Below are 13,521 nucleotides of genomic sequence, written 5' to 3' on the forward strand. Positions count from 1 at the left end.
GGGTTCTTGAAACATATGGTAACCAGGGTTACTAAAATTAATTTGTTCTTTGAGAAGTGTCTCATTGTTGCTTTTAATGTCTGCTTTGATTGCTTGACCTAATTTTATGATACTTTCTGTATTGGTTTTAATATGCTTATAAGTCTTGTCACTGAAATACTTAATATATTTTTTGCATTAATGGTTCATTGCATAAAGTTATAAAAAACTTTTCGCGAATGAAAAAGATGTCATCTGCTTCACCTGTAAGAGTTACGACTTATTTACTACGTATATAATTTGAATGGTAAATAACCTCAGTCTGGTACTATTATCTTCTGACATTTGATATATTCAGTTGGTGATGTAATGTGACTAAAGTGTGATATACTTAGTATTATTTTTCTTTGAATTTCGCTCAAAGCTACACGAGGGCTATCTGCGCTAGACGTCCCTAATTTAGCAGTAATTCTAGAGGGAAGGCAGCTATTATCACCCATCGCCAACTCTTGGAATACACAATACTCTTTTTACCAACGAATTTGGAATGATCATCACATTATAACACCTCCCCCCCACATCTGAAAGGGTGATCATGATTACTGTGATAAGGATTCGAATCTGCAACACTCAGATTACGAGTCTGGCGCCCTTACGAGTCTGTATAGTTTTTCGTTTTTTATGTGACGTATATTCTTAACTGTGTATCGCGCAAATCTCGCCTGTCCTCGAAATTTCTAGTAGATTTTTGAGTACGAATAAACAATATACTAGGTGTGTATGTAACACTAGTGATTGACACTATCGTCGCCAAAACTGACGTGCCGAGAGACAAGATAATATTATTGGTCAGCTACGGTCAGCGTGCTATACACCTAGGAAACTACTATTGTGGTTAACGGCTATTAATCGGAAAACTACAGATTGAACCAGGAACGTTTATAGATTTCAAACATTACAAACTGTTTAATTTCAGTGAATTACTTCAGATGTTAGTATTTCTATGAGGACATTAAATACCATCGCCGGTAAAAGTTAGCTAGTTCAAGCGAGGTATGTTACAATATCAACTCAGAATTAATTTGCTCGTCGCGGATCTGGATCGTCGATAAATTATTCAGTTCGAGACCGGATATAAGAATCAGTATTGATTGTGAGTTTGTAAAACTCTTGTATACAACCAATCATTTGTAATAACTATTAGTAATAACTGTTATTATAAATTGTATTGTTATTTGTTTACTAAAACATATTTCTGTTAAGAAATAAAGTTGTGTGTGCTTCAATCTTGTTGGCAAATATCATAAACCTGATACATATTGAAATTCAATTAACTTCTAAGTTAAAATAAGAATTTTCGGCTATTTGAAATCATAATACTAACGTACGCAACATAATTAATCGGAGACTCACCCAGAATAAATTATAATACGTAATACCATATATCTACTTGATAACAAGAAACCCACTTGAAATAAAAATGTATCTCAAACCGACTGGTATATGTATTAACACTTTTATTGATAGCAGAGAATAAGGTTTCGACCTTCCTAGGTCATCTTCAGGTTAACCAGCCATTCTGAGACACACCATATGTTATATGGTAAGGTTAGGTAGTAATGCTGTGGGGTTGATTCAAAGTTTGGCAGTTTGATGCTTAAAAAGGATGAGGTTTTTGTCTAATGTGAGTTGAGCAGGGAGATGCAGGCTGCAGTGAGTCTGGTGAAAAACGGGACTTAAAGAGAGAGAGAGAAAGGATAAAAGAGTAAAATGAAAAAGTAAAACGTAAAACGCAAGTAATAAAAAAAATATAATAATAGAAATAAAAATAAACAATAATATTAAAAGAAAATTTAATATATATATATAAAATAAATAAAAGAAAAGAATAATATACAAAAGAATATTTAAAAAAGAGAAAAGAAGAAAAGGAGAGAGAGAAAGAAATTTGTTATAATTAACATAACATAGGAAAAGGAAAAACGGAAGAGGGTCCTTTAGGGCCACAGTGCTGGGGATCTGTGATCCAATGGCAAAAATTTTGATGTGGGGGAAACTGGAGTGTCTGGAGAAAACCATTTTCACTGGGCAGGCGCAGAATATTCTACCTGCCTATTGTCCATAGCTGAAAATAAGATAATGAAGGTTAATGCATAATAATTGAGTTAAAATTCTATTATTTTAGATGAGATTGAGAGGGAGATATATTTAGCCCAGGAGGAGGGGTTTTAGTCATGTATGTTATTTGGCGAGTTTGTGTTTTAACGATTCTGAGTGCATTTGTAATATCTGGAAGCAAGTTTGATGAAACGATCTTGCAAAGGGAGTAGCTCAGTTAGCGATTCGAGGTATATTGATGGAGTGTAATTTGATAGTCTCTAATGCTGTTTTGATAACTTTGTATTGGAGGTTCTGTAGTCAAGAGTATAGGTATTTGGACATGTTACAAGTGGCGGCGTTGACATACTCAAAAAGTGGTCTAATTATAAGCTCTGTAGATTGTCAGAATGGTTTTGGCTGAGCAATCTTTACTGGGCCCACTAATGCGTTTTAGGAAATTAATTCTGGTGCTGGCTTTGCCGAAAATGTTATTGAGGTGTCTCTTCCATGATAGGTTCTGTGAGAATGTGAGACCTAAGAATTTGCTTGTGCTGGTGAAGTTAATCTCGGTACTGTTGAGGCTTAGTTTAATGTTCTTAAAGTTTCCTGTATTTAGTTACTTTTGGCGAAACACTATGGCTTGGGTTTTGTGGGGTTCAGGGCGACGTGCTACTTGTTGCTTCACTGTGATACAGAGTTGAGCATCGTTTGAACTTTGGCTGGTGCAGTATGTGGATTACTGGAGGTGTTCCATATGAGTATGTCATCGGTATATTGAGATACTAACGTGTAGTTGAGAATGGGGAAGGATATATTCTTGACGTAAATGTTATACAAGACTGGGCTGAGTACTGAACCTTGAGATGCCCCAGCAATTAAATTACAAGAATCAGAGCATGTTTCTTGGATTTTAACCTTAGCTGCACGGTTCATGATGAAACTAGATATCCATCGACTATCTGGGATGGTAGACATATGGTGTATGTTTTAAACCTAAGGTCGTTGTGCCAGACTGGATCAAAGACTTTCTGAATATTGAAAAAAGTGGCTACTGTGAATTGTTTGCGATTGAAACCGTGGTATACGGATTCTGTGAGTCTAACAAGGTGGTCTATTGTTTCTGTTTCTCCTGCTGGCGTTTTGGTTGCTACTTATATTATCAGATTCCAGATAGCAATTAATCCTGTTGATTATGGCTTTTCCACGAGTTTACCTAGGGTGTTAAGTGAGCAGATGGGTTTGTGTAGTTACCAGGATTACTGAGGTCGTTATCTTTTTTTAGGTACTATCTTGAATTTAGCTGATTTCCAGGCTCTCGCGTAGTATCCTGATAATAAGGAGAAATTAAATATCGAAACTAAATGTGTCAGGTTGGCATCAGTGAGGTTTTTTAGTATAATGTTGGCAACACCATCTTCGTCGGGCGATTTATGTTTAACTTTGTTTAACAGGAGTTTAATTTCGTATCTGGAAATTGGGCAGGTGTAAAGCGTGAAGGGAACTGTTTGTTTTTGAATTTCGCACAAAGCTACTCGAGGGCTATCTGTGCTAGCCGTCCCTAATTTAGCAGTGTAAGACTAGAGGGAAGGCAGCTAGTCATCACCACCCACCGCCAACTCTTGGGCTACTCTTTACCAACGAATAGTGGGATTGACCGTCACATTATAACGCCCCCACGGCTGAAAGGGCGAGCATGTTTGGTGCGACGGGGATGCGAACCCGCGACCCTCAGATTACGAGTCACACGCTTTAACACGCTTGGCCATGCCGGGCCCATGTAAAGGGAACTATGGCTTGGTTGTACACAATGGAGAAATATGCTGTAAAGAGGTTCAGACTGGTGCTTAAGAATTGATTAAGGGATGTTCGGTTATTGTGTTTTTAAAGTATCCGGCAAATAGTTTGGATTTTTCGTTATTCGTAGATGTTATTTTATCTGATTTCAGGTAAACTACTGTTGGATTGAGTGTTAGTAATGGATTTGACCTTTGCCAGAATAATGCGGGGTCAGGGTAAGAATGATCTATGGATTTGCAAAAATTGTTCCACTTATCCTCCTGTTGTGATTTGATGAGCTTTTTAATATGGTTATCGGCATTATTAATTAATGTTTTGGTGTAAGGGTCACGTGTGTGGATAAAAAGTCGCCTGAGACGCCTTTTGGCGATTGCTTGGAGAATATTGGGATTGAGTTTCTATGCGTTGGGTTGGGAATACGTTTTACTGGGTATTGTATCATGTTATAGAACTGTGACGTAGTCATCGATGTCATTTTCGTGTATGGTTTGATACCTTATTGGTGGTAGGCGTTTCGAGATATTATCGTTAAGGTGAGTCCAGTTAGTGTGTGAGTAGTCGTATACTAGTGGGTAAGATATGTGTGTTTACTGTTGTGATCACCTATGATGATGGTGTTAGGGAATAGGTTACAGATACTCTAAAACTTATTTGTGTCTGATTTGTCTTTAGGAGAAACGTATACGTTGGCTATAGTTATAATTGGAGCATTAGTGGGGTGTACTTGGCATAGTATTATTTCTTTGACTGCGGATCGTGATAGCAGTACGAAGGAGACCTTGAGGCCCTTGCGGTACAGCACCGTCATGCTGCGCTGACCTTGGCCGCAGGGTTCTTGAAACATATGGTAACCAGGGTTACTAAAATTAATTTGTTCTTTGAGAAGTGTCTCATTGTTGCTTTTAATGTCTGCTTTGATTGCTTGACCTAATTTTATGATACTTTCTGTATTGGTTTTAATATGCTTATAAGTCTTGTCACTCGAAATACTTAATATATTTTTTGCATTAATGGTTCATTGCATAAAGTTATAAAAAACTTTTCGCGAATGAAAAAAGATGTCATCTGCTTCACCTGTAAGAGTTACGACTTATTTACTACGTATATAATTTGAATGGTAAATAACCTCAGTCTGGTACTATTATCTTCTGACATTTGATATATTCAGTTGGTGATGTAATGTGACTAAAGTGTGATATACTTAGTATTATTTTTCTTTGAATTTCGCTCAAAGCTACACGAGGGCTATCTGCGCTAGACGTCCCTAATTTAGCAGTAATTCTAGAGGGAAGGCAGCTATTATCACCCATCGCCAACTCTTGGAATACACAATACTCTTTTTACCAACGAATTTGGAATGATCATCACATTATAACACCTCCCCCCCACATCTGAAAGGGTGATCATGATTACTGTGATAAGGATTCGAATCTGCAACACTCAGATTACGAGTCTGGCGCCCTTACGAGTCTGTATAGTTTTTCGTTTTTATGTGACGTATATTCTTAACTGTGTATCGCGCAAATCTCGCCTGTCCTCGAAATTTCTAGTAGATTTTGAGTACGAATAAACAATATACTAGGTGTGTATGTAACACTAGTGATTGACACTATCGTCGCCAAAACTGACGTGCCGAGAGACAAGATAATATTATTGGTCAGCTACGGTCAGCGTGCTATACACCTAGGAAACTACTATTGTGGTTAACGGCTATTAATCGGAAAACTACAGATTGAACCAGGAACGTTTATAGATTTCAAACATTACAAACTGTTTAATTTCAGTGAATTACTTCAGATGTTAGTATTTCTATGAGGACATTAAATACCATCGCCGGTAAAAGTTAGCTAGTTCAAGCGAGGTATGTTACAATATCAACTCAGAATTAATTTGCTCGTCGCGGATCTGGATCGTCGATAAATTATTCAGTTCGAGACCGGATATAAGAATCAGTATTGATTGTGAGTTTGTAAAACTCTTGTATACAACCAATCATTTGTAATAACTATTAGTAATAACTGTTATTATAAATTGTATTGTTATTTGTTTACTAAAACATATTTCTGTTAAGAAATAAAGTTGTGTGTGCTTCAATCTTGTTGGCAAATATCATAAACCTGATACATATTGAAATTCAATTAACTTCTAAGTTAAAATAAGAATTTTCGGCTATTTGAAATCATAATACTAACGTACGCAACATAATTAATCGGAGACTCACCCAGAATAAATTATAATACGTAATACCATATATCTACTTGATAACAAGAAACCCACTTGAAATAAAAATGTATCTCAAACCGACTGGTATATGTATTAACACTTTTATTGATAGCAGAGAATAAGGTTTCGACCTTCCTAGGTCATCTTCAGGTTAACCAGCCATTCTGAGACACACCATATGTTATATGGTAAGGTTAGGTAGTAATGCTGTGGGGTTGATTCAAAGTTTGGCAGTTTGATGCTTAAAAAAGGATGAGGTTTTTGTCTAATGTGAGTTGAGCAGGGAGATGCAGGCTGCAGTGAGTCTGGTGATAAACGGGACTTAAAGAGAGAGAGAGAAAGGATAAAAGAGTAAAATGAAAAAGTAAAACGTAAAACGCAAGTAATAAAAAATATAATAATAGAAATAAAAATAAACAATAATATTAAAAGAAAATTTAATATATATATATAAAATAAATAAAAGAAAAGAATAATATACAAAAGAATATTTAAAAAAGAGAAAAGAAGAAAAGGAGAGAGAGAAAGAAATTTGTTATAATTAACATAACATAGGAAAAAAGGAAAAACGGAAGAGGGTCCTTTAGGGCCACAGTGCTGGGGATCTGTGATCCAATGGCAAAAATTTTGATGTGGGGGAAACTGGAGTGTCTGGAGAAAACCATTTTCACTGGGCAGGCGCAGAATATTCTACCTGCCTATTGTCCATAGCTGAAAATAAGATAATGAAGGTTAATGCATAATAATTGAGTTAAAATTCTATTATTTTAGATGAGATTGAGAGGGGAGATATATTTAGCCCAGGAGGAGGGGGTTTTAGTCATGTATGTTATTTGGCGAGTTTGTGTTTTAACGATTCTGAGTGCATTTGTAATATCTGGAAGCAAGTTTGATGAAACGATCTTGCAAAGGGAGTAGCTCAGTTAGCGATTCGAGGTATATTGATGGAGTGTAATTTGATAGTCTCTAATGCTGTTTTGATAACTTTGTATTGGAGGTTCTGTAGTCAAGAGTATAGGTATTTGGACATGTTACAAGTGGCGGCGTTGACATACTCAAAAAGTGGTCTAATTATAAGCTCTGTAGATTGTCAGAATGGTTTTGGCTGAGCAATCTTTACTGGGCCCACTAATGCGTTTTAGGAAATTAATTCTGGTGCTGGCTTTGCCGAAAATGTTATTGAGGTGTCTCTTCCATGATAGGTTCTGTGAGAATGTGAGACCTAAGAATTTGCTTGTGCTGGTGAAGTTAATCTCGGTACTGTTGAGGCTTAGTTTAATGTTCTTAAAGTTTCCCTGTATTTATTTATTATTTGGCGGAACACTATAGCTTGGGTTTTTGTGGGGTTCAGGGCGACGTGCTACTTGTTGCTTCACTGTGATACAGAGTTGAGCATCGTTTGAACTTTGGCTGGTGCAGTATGTGGATTACTGGAGGTGTTCCATATGAGTATGTCATCGGTATATTGAGATACTAACGTGTAGTTGAGAATGGGAAGGATATATTCTTGACGTAAATGTTATACAAGACTGGGCTGAGTACTGAACCTGAGATGCCCCAGCAATTAAATTACAAGAATCAGAGCATGTTTCTTGGATTTTAACCTTAGCTGCACGGTTCATGATGAAACTAGATATCCATCGACTATCTGGGATGGTAGACATATGGTGTATGTTTTAAACCTAAGGTCGTTGTGCCAGACTGGATCAAAGACTTTCTGAATATTGAAAAAGTGGCTACTGTGAATTGTTTGCGATTGAAACCGTGGTATACGGATTCTGTGAGTCTAACAAGGTGGTCTATTGTTTCTGTTTCTCCTGCTGGCGTTTTGGTTGCTACTTATATTATCAGATTCCAGATAGCAATTAATCCTGTTGATTATGGCTTTTTCCACGAGTTTACCTAGGGTGTTAAGTGAGCAGATGGGTTTGTGTAGTTACCAGGATTACTGAGGTCGTTATCTTTTTTAGGTACTATCTTGAATTTAGCTGATTTCCAGGCTCTCGCGTAGTATCCTGATAATAAGGAGAAATTAAATATCGAAACTAAACGTGTCAGGTTGGCATCAGTGAGGTTTTTAGTATAATGTTGGCAACACCATCTTCGTCGGGCGATTTATGTTTAACTTTGTTTAACAGGAGTTTAATTTCGTATCTGGAAATTGGGCAGGTGTAAAGCGTGAAGGGAACTGTTTGTTTTTGATTTTCGCACAAAGCTACTCGAGGGCTATCTGTGCTAGCCGTCCCTAATTTAGCAGTGTAAGACTAGAGGGAAGGCAGCTAGTCATCACCACCCACCGCCAACTCTTGGGCTACTCTTTTACCAACGAATAGTGGGATTGACCGTCACATTATAACGCCCCCACGGCTGAAAGGGCGAGCATGTTTGGTGCGACGGGGATGCGAACCCGCGACCCTCAGATTACGAGTCGCACGCTTTAACACGCTTGGCCATGCCGGGCCCATGTAAAGGGAACTATGGCTTGGTTGTACACAATGGAGAAATATGCTGTGAAGAGGTTCAGACTGGTGCTTAAGAATTGATTAAGGGATGTTCGGTTATTGTGTTTTTAAAGTATCCGGCAAATAGTTTGGATTTTTCGTTATTCGTAGATGTTATTTTATCTGATTTCAGGTAAACTACTGTTGGATTGAGTGTTAGTAATGGATTTGACCTTTGCCAGAATAATGCGGGGTCAGGGTAAGAATGATCTATGGATTTGCAAAATTGTTCCACTTATCCTCCTGTTGTGATTTGATAAGCTTTTTAATATGGTTATCGGCATTATTAATTAATGTTTTGGTGTAAGGGTCACGTGTGTGGATAAAAAGTCGCCTGAGACGCCTTTTGGCGATTGCTTGGAGAATATTGGGATTGAGTTTCTATGCGTTGGGTTGGGAATACGTTTTTTACTGGGTATTGTATCATGTTATAGAACTGTGACGTAGTCATCGATGTCATTTTCGTGTATGGTTTGATACCTTATTGGTGGTAGGCGTTTCGAGATATTATCGTTAAGGTGAGTCCAGTTAGTGTGTGAGTAGTCGTATACTAGTGGGTAAGATATGTGTGTTTACTGTTGTGATCACCTATGATGATGGTGTTAGGGAATAGGTTACAGATACTCTAAAACTTATTTGTGTCTGATTTGTCTTTAGGAGAAACGTATACGTTGGCTATAGTTATAATTGGAGCATTAGTGGGGTGTACTTGGCATAGTATTATTTCTTTGACTGCGGATCGTGATAGCAGTAGGAAGGAGACCTTGAGGCCCTTGCGGTACAGCACCGTCATGCTGCGCTGACCTTGGCCGCAGGGTTCTTGAAACATATGGTAACCAGGGTTACTAAAATTAATTTGTTCTTTGAGAAGTGTTTCATTGTTGCTTTTAATGTCTGCTTTGATTGCTTGACCTAATTTTATGATACTTTCTGTATTGGTTTTAATATGCTTATAAGTCTTGTCACTCGAAATACTTAATATATTTTTTGCATTAATGGTTCATTGCATAAAGTTATAAAAACTTTTGCGAATGAAAAAAGATGTCATCTGCTTCACCTGTAAGAGTTACGACTTATTTACTACGTATATAATTTGAATGGTAAATAACCTCAGTCTGGTACTATTATCTTCTGACATTTGATATATTCAGTTGGTGATGTAATGTGACTAAAGTGTGATATACTTAGTATTATTTTTCTTTGAATTTCGCTCAAAGCTACACGAGGGCTATCTGCGCTAGACGTCCCTAATTTAGCAGTAATTCTAGAGGGAAGGCAGCTATTATCACCCATCGCCAACTCTTGGAATACACAATACTCTTTTTACCAACGAATTTGGAATGATCATCACATTATAACACCTCCCCCCCACATCTGAAAGGGTGATCATGATTAGTGTGATAAGGATTCGAATCTGCAATACTCAGATTACGAGTCTGGCGCCCTAACCACCTGGCCATTGGCCATGCCGGACCGATATATTTAGTAAGTGGTATAATGTTATTAACACAACATATATTTATGTTATGCATATATATATATTCACTTCATTATCTACTGTGATAATTTCATATATATAATATTCAGTTTGTAATGTAATGTTACTAGCGTCTGATATATTCAGTGGGTATAGTGCTTTCAGGCCTCAGCTTATAAACAGACAAACCTTCTTTTATTCAGACACTTTAGTCCGGGAGTACTTTAAATGTGTGGTATAAAGCTACAAATATAGAAACATTCTTTTCGACCACTATTATCGGTCTATATTGGATAATGCGAGCTGACAAAATTGGAAACTATAGTACTCATTTGATATGAAATAACAAACATGTTTCAGATGTCATGAAAAGAGCTCCTGAGAATGAATGAGCTTATGCGTTATGTTTATTAATTAGAGTATACCTTATGTTAGTTTATGTAGTAAGTCGTTGTCTTCATAAAGTGAAATGTGCCTTATATTACCTGATGTGCTACAATTTTGGATTTTTGAAGTGAATTATGCCACAAGTAACAGGTACTAGATCTTTTTGTAAATATAAAATAGTGTTTTTAATGTCACTTAATATATTTGTTGTCAATACATTTGTGACAATAAATAGAGAACACACAGTCTATGTATTTTAAAATAATACGTTCAAAACAAAAATTCCTTACACTATTGGTTATTACAGGTGTATCCCGAACTTTAAATAATTAACCTTTTCTCGTCAAAGTATACACAGTCAGGTTCAGTTACTTTAGAATTCCCTTTGACACAACAAATTATTCCCCTCTATCTGTGTTATTACAATGCAAACAGCTAGAAATTGCTAAAGTTGTTGTCTTCATACAGTAACTAAAGTGTATCTTTTGATACTTGATGTAACTTGTCCTTATAAAATAAAATGTGTTTTTATGTTACTTTATGTACAAATCGTTGTATTTTTAAAGTGAAGTTTATTTTTATTAACTATTTATTCTAAGTTGTGTTTTTTTTTCGTAAAATAGAGTATGCCTCACGTGTTTGATTTACTAAATCGTTGTTTTCATAAAGAGAAAGTGCCTCATACTACTTTGTGTGTGCTACTTGATTGTCTCAATAAAGTAGAGTGTATCTTATGTTACTTGATATACTATATTGTTGCTTTCATAAAGTAATGTGTGTCTTATGTTCCCTCATGTATTAATTTTTGGACTTTATAAAATAAAGCATGCCTTATGTCACTTGATGCTCTAAATCGTTGTATTCAAAAAGTGAGTTGTTCCATAAGTAACTTGTATTGCTTATTCGTTGTTTCTATAAATTACTGTACCTGATGTCACTTGTTATTCTACGTCATTCTTTTCATAAAGTGCAATATATTTTATATTATTTGATGTGTTAAATCGTTGTACTTTCAAAGTGAAATGTGCCTAAAATAAGTTTTGTGTTAAGTCGTCGCCTTCATAAAGTATAGTATACCTAATATTACTTTGTTTACGAAATTGTTGCATTCATAAAGTGCAATGTGTTTTATGTTAATTTATGTATTAAATACTTGTCTTCATTAAATAATTGTGTTTTAGGTTACTTGGGGTACTAAATGGTTGTATTCTGCAAGTGATGTGTGCCTTGTATTATTTGATATGGTAAATCACTTTATTATTCAGGTTAAGTGTGCTTGAATTACAATATTGTACTCAGTTGTGTTGTAGTGTTCGTAAAGTATGTCTTATGTTACGTCCTACTTCAAGTGGTTGCCTTTATAAAGGTTGGTTTTATACAGTAGCGTGCTATATGCCATTTAGTATTTAAATTTTCTTTATAAAGTACAAAGCAGTTTACGTTAATTGATGTGCTACTTGTGTTCATGTAATAGAGTGTGGTATATGCTACTTGATGTTCTAAATTATCTTCACAACGTAGAGCGTGTTTTAGTCTACTTTCTGTATTAAATTATTGTCTTCTTAAAGCAGACTGTGCCCATTTTACTGGATGCACTAAATTTTAATGTTAAATATATTATGTTCTTCTTTTTGCTATTATTTTTGCAGTTAAATGATATTCATGATTTGTAGAAATATATTTACCTTTTAAGTGCAAAATTCTACTCTTTAAATAATTCCAACGAAATTACCTAATTTTAGAATTTAGGGAAAATTTACTTAATACCCTCAGTTTTTTTTTAAAAAACTTACTAAATAAAAAAGGTTGTTTGTTGTGACAATTCTAGTGAAATCCAAACTTTGATTGATAAGATTGATGCAGGTGATTCTGTGGACGCGGAAAATTTTGTGAACGTTGACAAGAATGTTTTAACAGAAACTGATTTTAATATCTATAATAGAATCGCGAGATGGCAACAGTGTGAGAGATTCAAAAGATGAACAAAATGGAAAAGATAGTGAGGAAATAGAAATTCCTACTTCATCGCAAGCGTTAAGTTATATTAACGCTATGAAACTGTATGCAAGAATGAAGGGGGAAAATATACTTCATGAAAAGGTCGTAGAATTGGCGTTCTCTTTTAACTGCATGAGAAAGCCTATTATAAAAACAAAACAGTCGAAATTGTACACTTTCTTCAAATAAATTTGATTAAGATTTTGTGCACTTATGTATATTTTGAATGTATATTTTTGTTCTTATTCTAATAAATATAACATAAACAGTATAATAACTTTATTTACAAACATCTTAATTCCCTTGAGTCAAGCAAGTATAACATTATGCTAAAACATTATATATAGTTAAAAAAAATGCATGTTCACTGTCTAAGCCGGGAAACCTGCTTAAACCGGAAAGTTTATTCGGCCCCGTCTTAGACAGGTTTTACTGTAATATCCTGCAGGCATATGCATATAGTTTCGTGCGGATCGTGAATGTAATTTAATGTTTATATGGCAGGCACGGCACATATACCATAGCGATTATTAACTTATAGTTGCAACTGCACTAATTTCGCGTATAATTTGTTTATACATAGGGGTTTTGCCCTTTCAGACACGACGCTACTGACAGGATCACAGTTTGTTCCTTCTTAACCACCACATAGTCAATTTTGGACTTTTTACACAAACATCTAAAACGTTATACAAATGTCTAGGCTGTCTTCCACAACAGAAATATTCAAGCCGTGATTTAAAAGGTAGCATCAAGTTCAGTTTCGAAAATTGGATCGGCAATCACGAGGATGGCTGATGGTAAGAATTGAATTGTACTCAGTATCGTGGGATTACGAATTTTATAGATATTACAGATAGAGTAGCCATTCTTGAAGCTGACTATAAGGAGTGGCAAGAATTAGATGGTGATTCTAGGCGAAAGTGAGACAGTTTCAGAACAAGTATGCACCTGTAACGGCTCATCAAAGTTCAGGGTTGTCACTGTGGAAGAGGGTCGTAGAAATATCACGACCCAAACTCTATTATGGGGGGAGAGGGAGAATGTATATTAATATAA

Source organism: Tachypleus tridentatus, chromosome 6, assembly GCF_004210375.1.
Source record: "Tachypleus tridentatus isolate NWPU-2018 chromosome 6, ASM421037v1, whole genome shotgun sequence".
NCBI lineage: Eukaryota > Metazoa > Arthropoda > Merostomata > Xiphosura > Limulidae > Tachypleus > Tachypleus tridentatus.